Below are 9,137 nucleotides of genomic sequence, written 5' to 3'. Positions count from 1 at the left end.
GTGTTCGGGCACGTTATCTTCAGCTTTTTCATCCTCTGAACCCACATTCTCATCAAGGCTTTCCTGACTGGTTGAATTTCTTGTATTGATCATCCTGCTCATAAGAAGCCTATTTTCAAGGGTTGTTAAAACTCCATCTCCATTCTCTTTGCCAGCTAATGCAACTTGCACAAGTGTTGGTTTGGCATCCCCCTAGTTGAAATTATCATAGCTTTTACTTTCATAAGATACAGTTTGATTGTTCTCAGAGCAGTCCACAACTGTGTTTCTAGATTCCCCATGTGTGTCGAGAATATCTGCAAAAGATAGCATTGCATCGTAGTATTGCCCATCTTGCATGGTTAAGCCAACATCATCCTCGTTCAAACCTTCTAGTGATAATGGGGTTGAACCCCCATTGACATTAACCTTCCTTGTTGTCTCAGAGGCTGGTGCCTTACGCTCAGGGTAGTCCATATCTCTTATCTTTGATATGCCAAGTTTTGAACACCCTGGCTGCACTCTCCAGACTCCCACATTTCGTATACATATTGATAAGGGCAATCCCAACCACTGCATCTAACTCAAAGCCACTAGCCATCAAGCGAGCATGGACTAGCTTGCCTTGGGAAAGGGCAGCTATACTTGAACATGCATTCAAGGCACTGATAAGAGTAACATTATTGGGCATTTGCCTCTCCTGTTGCATTTTGTTCAAAAAGTCCTACTTGTCCATGTCCATGTTGAGAATATCCTGCAATCATAGTAGTCCATGGCACCACACCTTCTTGTCCTAAACTGTCAAACACTCTCTGAGCTTCCTCAAGAGACCCAAGTTTTGCAAGCATATCAATTAGCATACTACTGACGCATGCATCCAAATCATAACCACTTTCGACAACATATCCATGAATGAAATTACCCCTATGATCAGCTGATGTACTGGCGCAAGCTTTCAAAGCACTAACAAAAATGGTATCCTTTGGCTCCATCCCTTCCCGCAGCATTTGCTCAAAAAGATGGAGAGCCTCCTCACCCCGCCCATGCTGAACATACCCTGTAACCATTGCACTCCATGTCACCCGGTCATGTTTTGGTAGCTTTTCAAACACACTCTGTACATCTGCAGGCCTTCCACATCTGGCATACATGCCAATAAGGATGCTCCCTACAAATACATTGTTGAGATATCGAGCTCTAGTGAGGCGGTGGACACTGATGACCCGCCTGGGGGATAGGCCCCGCACTTACACCACTGGCATGGTTGGTGAGATCTTGGGTGATATGCGGCCAGTGGGATGACAGGCTGTGTGACAGCCATTCTAGAGACTGGCATAGTTATAGCGCCAGCTCATTTAGTCGGGTTCACACTATAGAGAACCCGTGTATGTATTGGTTGAGTACCTTTCATATTGTGTGTACTCTTATTCTTGTATATGGTGTGTTGAGTGTTGAGTAGAGAAGAAGAAGATTTTCAGCCTCTCACCTTGTGTGTTCTCTATTAGGGTTTTGTTAGTGTGTGTGTGTGCTTGCAAGAGCTCAAGCTCTCTTCCCCCCTGCATCTTTTCATGGTATCAGAGCCTGGTTCGTGCTAAGGGCTGAGCTGCAAGCAAGAGAACCACAGGAAGCGGTACGAGGGTAAGAGCTTCAACTACTCTTCCCTATTGTGTTGGTGACTACACCCTTGTCGGGAGCTCTACGGGAGGCACCGGCAAACGATCTCCGATTGAGGAGCTTTCTTCGCGGGAGTGAAGCTATAGGGCAACTATATAGTCCTTTGGACTGAACTTTTCGGGCCGAAAACGCGTTTCGGACGCGTCTGGACCTCCGTTTTTCAGAAAGCAGGCGATTTCGAGCACTGCGGGTAAGTCATCGATTCTCTGCAGAACTCTGTTTTAAGAACTGCAGGAAGACAGATTGACTGTGCAGACACTGTGGGTGCTGCAAGAGGTCTACAGTTGCCATTGGGTGTATGTATGCTCATTGAAGTCACTGGTTGTGACATCTGAGAGTACTACAGTACCGCTGTGCAGAAAACAGCAGTTTGTGCAGAAAAACCAGAGTGCAGTTTCTGGTAAAATTGTCTGTTTGGCAAGATGTCAAATGATGGGATAACTCAGATTGTGGCTGAGAAGCTTGACAAGAATAACTTCCATGCTTGGAGGTTCAGGTTGACGAATTTCCTGATGGGAAAAGGCTATTGGGACTACATAGAAGGTGAGCATGAAGAGGCACCGGAGATACCGGATATAAATCCGACTGCTGCAGATGTGAAAGAGTTTAAAGACTGGAACCAAGGAGCGAGGAAAGTTATGTATTGGCTTTCCATTAGTATACAGGACACCATGATTGGGCACATTCAGGATGCCAAGTCCCCCAAGGAGGCGTGGGACACCTTGGTAAAGCTGTATGAAACAAATACCAAGGCACGTAAGATACAGTTGAAGAATGAACTTCATACTGTGGAGAAAAAGAGCATGTCTGTGAATGACTATGCGTTGAAGATAAAGGGTATTGTGGAATCCCTTGCATCTATTGGTGTGTCAGTAGATGATGATGACAAGGTGGAAGTCTGTCTACGTGGTCTCGGACCACAATACAAGGCGTTCAAGACGTCTATTCAGACTCGGGAAAACATTCCCAACTTTACAGATTTGGTGTCTATGCTGATTATCGAAGAGAAGAGCTTGGGTGAAGACCAACAGTCTTCACAAAGCGAAAACAGTTCAGAGCAACAGGCCTTCTACACGAGTTCAGGAAGAGGACGAGGTAGAGGAGGCCGTGGACGCGGTCAAGGAGGTGGCCGAACAGGTAATCAGAATTATGGCCAGCACCAGCAGCAACAACAACAGTCCCAGAATCAACAACAACAACAACACGTAGGTGGAAGAGGCAAGTTCAGAGGCAGGGGGAGTCAAAGAGGTCGTGGAAATTGGCAAAGGCAATATAATGATGCACGTGAATGCTATTATTGTGGTAAGCCTGGACATGTGCAGGCAGAATGTTATAAGAAGCAGGCTGACATGCAAAATGGGAAAGTGCAGCAAAACAACTATGCATCCTCAAGCAGAAATAATGAGGATAATGAAAGGTTGTTTGTTATGCAGCGTGTCGTGAATGCCATGTCTGAAAATGTTGATGCAGCACAAAAAGATAATGTATGGTATGTGGATTCAGGCGCTTCGAACCACATGACGAGTCATGGAGAGTGGTTCAAGGAGATGAAAAACCCGGAAAGACCAGGTTTTGTGGAAACAGGGGATGACACTGCTCATCCAATTGCCCACGTTGGAGATGTGCCATTGTCTATGCAGGATGGCAAAGTGAAGTACCTTGCAGATGTACTTCATGTACCGAATATAACAAAGAATCTGGTTTCAGTTGGCCAGATGATTGAGCAGGGTTTGCAGGTTAGGTTTAACCCTGATGGGTGTTATGTCGAAGACTTTAAAGACAAGTGCAGGTTGGTTGCAAAAGGCAACAGAGTGGGCAGAATGTTTACGTTGAATGTAGACATGCCTGAAATGAGTGCTGCAATGTTTGCAAATGGTTCAGGAGTTGTTGCAGACACAGACATATGGCATAAAAGGATTGGTCATGTGAATGTGCAGAGATTGAAGTCTATGCAGACAAAAGGAATTGTGACAGGGCTGCCAAAATTTAAAGTGGAAGGTATGCATAAAATCTGTGAAGCATGCCAATTTGGGAAGCAAACAAAGCATGTGTTTCCACGTAACATATATGTGAGCAGAAATGCACTAGATGTTGTGCATTCAGATGTATGGGGTCCTACGAAGACCGTGTCTATGGGAGGCTGCAGGTACTATGTCACTTTCATTGATGACCACACAAGGAAAGTGTGGGTATATTTCATGAAGGAGAAGAGTGAGGTGTTCACTCACTTTCAGAGTTTCAGATTTTTGGTTGAAAAGCAAACAGGAAAATATGTAAAGTGCCTAAGGTCAGATGGAGGGGGAGAGTACTTCTCCAATGAGTTCTCTGAATATTTGAAGAAGAATGGTATTCGGAGACAGTATACATGCAGATACACTCCGCAGCAAAATGGAGTTGCTGAGCGAAAAAATAGGCACATTGCTGAGATTGCGCGAGCATTGATGGAAGAGAAGAATATGCCGCATTGCTATTGGGCTGAGGCTGTTTCTACAGCAGTATACATCATGAACAGGACTCCAACTGCAGCCATACATGATGTAACTCCAGAGGAGAGGTTTACTGGCAGAAAACCAGATTTGTCTCATCTGAAAGTTTTTGGATGCATTGCATATGTGCATGTGCCAGATGAGCTGAGAACTAAGCTGGATCCGAAAGCTGAAAAATGTGTGTTTATTGGATATTCCCTTGAGCAAAAGGGATACAGGTGTTATAACCCTGCTACACGTGAGTTGAGGGTAAGCAGGGATGTTGTTTTTGATGAGATGAGCAGCTGGTATGCTGCTGAAAAAGAAGCTGTTGGGGCTGATGTGAGTGGAAGTGTGGTTGCACAGAATGCAGGTCAGCAATCACAGTCTTTGAGTGGACCAGGAGAGTCCTCATCTAGTGGGTCTGTTGATAGACCATGGAGTGGCAGGTTGCGTCATAGTACCAGTCCTGCAAATGTGATTAGTACATCACGTAAAGGAAAAGAGAAAGTGGTTGAGCCCCTTGGTATGCCTGACATTTCTGCAGGGCATTCTCATGTTGATGGAGAGTCTAGTGGCTCGGATATGAGCCTTGATGAGGAGCTTGGGATCCCAGCTATGAGAACACCTGGTGTAAAGAAGGCTATGGAAGCCATGAATGAAAAGCTACGAAGATCAGGGAGAGTGAAGAACCCTGTGCAGAGATTTACATATGATGGTTATGTGGCACATCACTATGCATATATGGCAAAGGTTGTGCAGGTTGTTGAACCCACATGCATTGATGAGGCTATTGGAAATGTGTGTTGGGAGAAAGCTATGGATGAGGAGATGGATGCACTATATGGAAATGAAACTTGGGATTTAGTGCAATTGCCAGAAGGCAAGAAAGCCATTGGATGCAGGTGGGTGTACAAAGTTAAACATAACAGTGATGGAAGCATAAACAGGTACAAGGCTAGATTGGTAGCCAAAGGATATGCGCAGACATATGGGATTGATTATGAAGAAACTTTCAGCCCAGTTGCCAAGATGGCAACGGTGAGAGTTGTGATAGCAGTGGCTGCGTCAAAGCAATGGTCTTTACATCAGATGGATGTAAAGAATGCATTCTTGCATGGGGATTTGCAAGAAGAGGTGTATATGTTGCAGCCACCTGGATATGAGGATGTGGGTCACCCCGAGCATGTTTGCAGGTTGAAGAAAGCCTTGTATGGCTTAAAGCAAGCACCAAGAGCATGGTCTGACAAGATTTCTGAATATCTTGTCACTATTGGCTTTCATGTGGCCAATGCAGATTTCTCATTGTATGTGAGACATGGTGATAGAGGAGTTGTGCTTGTTGTCATCTATGTAGATGACTTGATCATTACGGGGGACCATGATGCAGAGATCTTTGATGTAAAGATCTTGCTAAGACAGAAGTTTGAGATGAAGGATCTGGGGGAGCTCAGATATTTCTTAGGCATTGAGGTGATTAGGTCACCACATGCTATTGGATTACTGCAGAGACAGTATGGCTTGGACATGTTGTCCAAGTATGGTATGACAGGCGCTGTAAGCCTATTTCTGTGCCATTGGATCAGAATGGCAAGTTGAGTGCAGATTCAGGAGAGATCTTGGAGGATCCTACTATGTATAGACGCATAGTAGGAAGTTTGATCTACATGACGATCACCAGACCAGATTTGAGCTATGCTGTTGGATTGGTGAGTCAGTTTATGCAGGTTCCACGGAAACCGCATTTGGATGCAGTCAGACGCATACTGAGGTATGTGAGGTCTACTTTGCATTGTGGACTATTCTATGAGACTGGGACAGAGATATGTGTACATGGGTACACAGATGCTGATTGGGCTGGTAGTATCTCAGATAGAAGATCTACCAGTGGATTCATGTTTTCTTTGGGGAGTGCTGCTGTGACTTGGAGCAGCAAGAAGCAGCCTACGGTTGCTCTATCGAGTACAGAGGCCGAGTTAGAGAGGAGCTGCTATGGCAGCATGTGAGGTAGCTTGGTTGAGAAAGCTACTTGCAGATTTGGGTCTATCAGTGGATAGACAAGTTGTCATTTTCTGTGACAACATTAGCAGTATACAGTTGGCCAGGAACCCAGTTTTTCATGCTCGTACGAAGCACATAGAGGTCCACTACCACTTCGTCAGAGAGAAGGTCTTGGCAGGAGACCTTGACCTTGTTTATGTCAGCACAGAGGATCAGGTAGCTGACATCTTCACCAAAGCATTGGGTACAGAGAAGCTCCGCAGATTCAGGGCTTCACTTGGTGTACATGAGATGGAGTTGAGCTCGAGGGGGAGTGTTGAGATATCGAGCTCTAGTGAGGCGGTGGACACTGATGACCGCCTGGGGGATAGGCCCCGCACTTACACCACTGGCATGGTTGGTGAGATCTTGGGTGATATGCGGCCAGTGGGATGACAGGCTGTGTGACAGCCATTCTAGAGACTGGCATAGTTATAGCGCCAGCTCATTTAGTCGGGTTCACACTATAGAGAACCCGTGTATGTATTGGTTGAGTACCTTTCATATTGTGTGTACTCTTATTCTTGTATATGGTGTGTTGAGTGTTGAGTAGAGAAGAAGAAGATTTTCAGCCTCTCACCTTGTGTGTTCTCTATTAGGGTTTTGTGAGTGTGTGTGTGTGCTTGCAAGAGCTCAAGCTCTCTTCCCCCCTGCATCTTTTCATACATCAGTTTCAAACCCACTCTCAGCTACATAGGCATGAGTAAGCTTGCCCTGCCCTAAACTTGCCATATAGGAACATGCTTTCAAAACACACACGAACGTAATTGCGTTGGCTTCATGCCATGTTGTTGCATTTCTTGAAAGAGAAGGAGAGCCTGGTGACCATGCCCATGCTGAGCGTAACCTCCAATTATTGCATTCCATGTCACCGCACTTGAAATGGGCAATCTCTTAAACACTTTATATGCATCATACAGGCTATGACATATGGCATACATGCTAATAAGGGTATTGAAAACAGTAATGTTTGAGTCATGACCACTCTCAAAGTAAGTGTCCATGGACCAGCTTACCCTCATGAAGAGTTTCCATACTTGAACATGCTTTTAAAACAGCAACATACATGTAATTCCCTGGAATTACACTTGTCTGTTGCAATTTGCTGAACAAATGAATCACATTTCCACCATATCCAAGCTTTGCATGTGCTAGAATCACAGCAGTTCATGCTAAGACATTCGGATTCGAAAGCTTAGAGAACACATCAGAGAACACATCATTTGCTTCCGGTAAACTACCACACAACGCATACATTCTAATGAGATTCTAATCAAGTGGCTTCCCAAGAAAGTGTTGAGCTCATATCTTCTTCTCCTTATAAGAGAATGCACTGTTCTGCCAGTATCCAGGTCCCTTTTGTCAATGCACCCTTGTAAGAGATAGTAAAACATAGTGGTAGAAACATGAGAGCTGTGCCCGTCCACCACTGTCAGGTTGTCCACAGTCCGTATGGCTTCATGAAGGCTTCCCTGATTACAAAGCTTTTTCAATCCTTCAACAAATTGCTGTGGGTTATCATGCTTTGCCATCTTGCATCACATATGAAGCCTAGCCTGCCTTCCCCTTCCACCGATGCCCTGTACTGCTTCAAATCACCATGAGCTTCTTTTCAAAGACTCTAACTGGTTGCAGCCATTAACTGGCACATAGTTTATTCATGTATTACAAATGAGCATTCCATGTGTACATATAATGCCATCATATATGGCTTTCCTGAACAACGAGTAGAGCTTTAATCTCCATGTTCATACACTCAATTCTACAGCATTCTGCATTGGAATTCCTTTTATCCTTCTGATGTTTTGGGCTTTCTCTATGTCGAACCATTCATTCAGATTATCATTGCATACATTTAGCCCTGTTTTTCAAGAGTTTCTTTCAGATATTCTGACAATTAGAGTACAAAGAAGTGTCCACCTTTCCGGCATTCATAAGTTCTTGAGCATTCTAACTGTTTTGCAACTTGTAGGGAAGACCTCAAGTCAATACAAGCTCCTCACCTTCCTCAGCTATCAAAAAGGTCGAGTGTCGTAAGCCCTTAAGACAAAGGTTTAGCTTCAAGTCACTACAAGCTCCTCTCTATCCTTGGTTATTGGAATAGATGAGTGTCATAGGCCCTTGAAGTGGCAGGAATGGATCAAGTCATTGCAAGCTCCTCTCCTTCCTCAGCTGTCGAGAAGGATGAGTGTCACAAGCCCTTGTTGTTGCCCATTCTACAGTCCTAAGAGAGAACTACAAGTCTATACAAGCTCCTTGTTACCCCCTTCTCTTGAGGTGAACAAGTGTCATAAGCCCTTGTAATCCTTCTTCTTCCCTAATCCACCTGGGTCAAATGGTACCAACAAAAATCATACAGGCTCTGCTGCCTGTACCCTTAAGGAATACCCTCTAGATCATAGGCCATCAAGGTTTTCTACCTCATACATATGCTGAAATCATCACATACATAGTTCACGGGGATTTCACCACACTCTCACCCCAGCAATTTCACGTCGGGTTCACCAAAGAATGTCGTGACGTGGTGGTGTTGCTGGGAAAGCGCGGGACTTCTGGCTGTGAGAGTAGCTTCCAAAATCCCAGGAACGAAACAGAATAGATAGCTCCTCAAGGAGCATAAGACATTAACATTTTTGTTGACTTGTACAAATGCCAATTCACTTCAATTCTCGAAGGTTTGAGATTAGTATCATTCTCCCTTTCTCTTCCTTGGTTACAAGTTCAATCATCACACATGCACTCCCAAAATCACACATACAATTACCATCATAATCATAGCACACATACTAGCAGAGAATATTCGAGCTCCGGATCAAGAGGTAGAAATCAGCTCAACAACAAATGCACAGCCTATTGGAGCATACCCCAAAGAAGAGGCTAATCAAAGAGTAGTAGAAAATCTATGAATTGGTTTCACTGCTGAGAAAGATCTTAGATGCTGCATACGATACTGAAGCAGTGCTATGATGATTTAGTTTA

The 9,137-nt window shown here is 44.5% G+C and overlaps 1 pseudogene; it reads right to left on the bottom strand.

Annotated features, from left to right (window-relative positions):
• Positions 1 to 659: 659 nt before the first annotated feature.
• LOC147641188 (putative pentatricopeptide repeat-containing protein At3g23330 pseudogene) lies at positions 660 to 1,130 on the bottom strand (annotated as a pseudogene).
• Between the last annotated feature and the right edge of the window lie 8,007 nt (positions 1,131 to 9,137).

This window comes from Cibotium barometz, chromosome 2 (assembly GCF_041138505.1).
Source record: "Cibotium barometz isolate CiBa-2024 chromosome 2, ASM4113850v1, whole genome shotgun sequence".
Taxonomy (NCBI): domain Eukaryota; kingdom Viridiplantae; phylum Streptophyta; class Polypodiopsida; order Cyatheales; family Cibotiaceae; genus Cibotium; species Cibotium barometz.
The sequence above is the reverse complement of the archived record's forward strand: the minus strand, read 5'-3'. Positions and strand labels throughout refer to the sequence as shown.